The sequence below is a fragment of the Penaeus monodon genome, chromosome 29 (genome assembly GCF_015228065.2).
Source record: "Penaeus monodon isolate SGIC_2016 chromosome 29, NSTDA_Pmon_1, whole genome shotgun sequence".
Taxonomy (NCBI): domain Eukaryota; kingdom Metazoa; phylum Arthropoda; class Malacostraca; order Decapoda; family Penaeidae; genus Penaeus; species Penaeus monodon.
The window spans coordinates 30,259,926-30,260,319 of NC_051414.1; positions in this window are offsets into that span (position 1 = coordinate 30,259,926).

Here is a 394-nt window from a genome sequence, read left to right on the forward strand (position 1 = left end):
TTGAGACCTTTCTCTTTAACTATGTACAGAAGAGCTCAGGGATCATAAAGTACATACATCGGTAATTGCCTTGGTAATGCCATTTACTCGCATCGTCCGATTACTGTAACGACATCATTTATAAAAAAAAAAATTCTTATAATTAGCATGTTTATTTGCCTTCATTCGCTTTGCAAGTTTTTTCTTAAAATTCAAAAAATGCATTCTTTTGTTTATATGTCACATTACAAGTTTAAACTTCATATACGCATAGGCTATTGCCCAATGTACAAAAGAAGAAGAAAAGACTCGACAGTGTGTTGAAAAGAAAGTTTTCAAATATTTCCAATGACTATCAAAAACGGAAAAAAATCTGTGTTCACGGTTTGTTTCTTTTTAAACTCTGGATACAGAA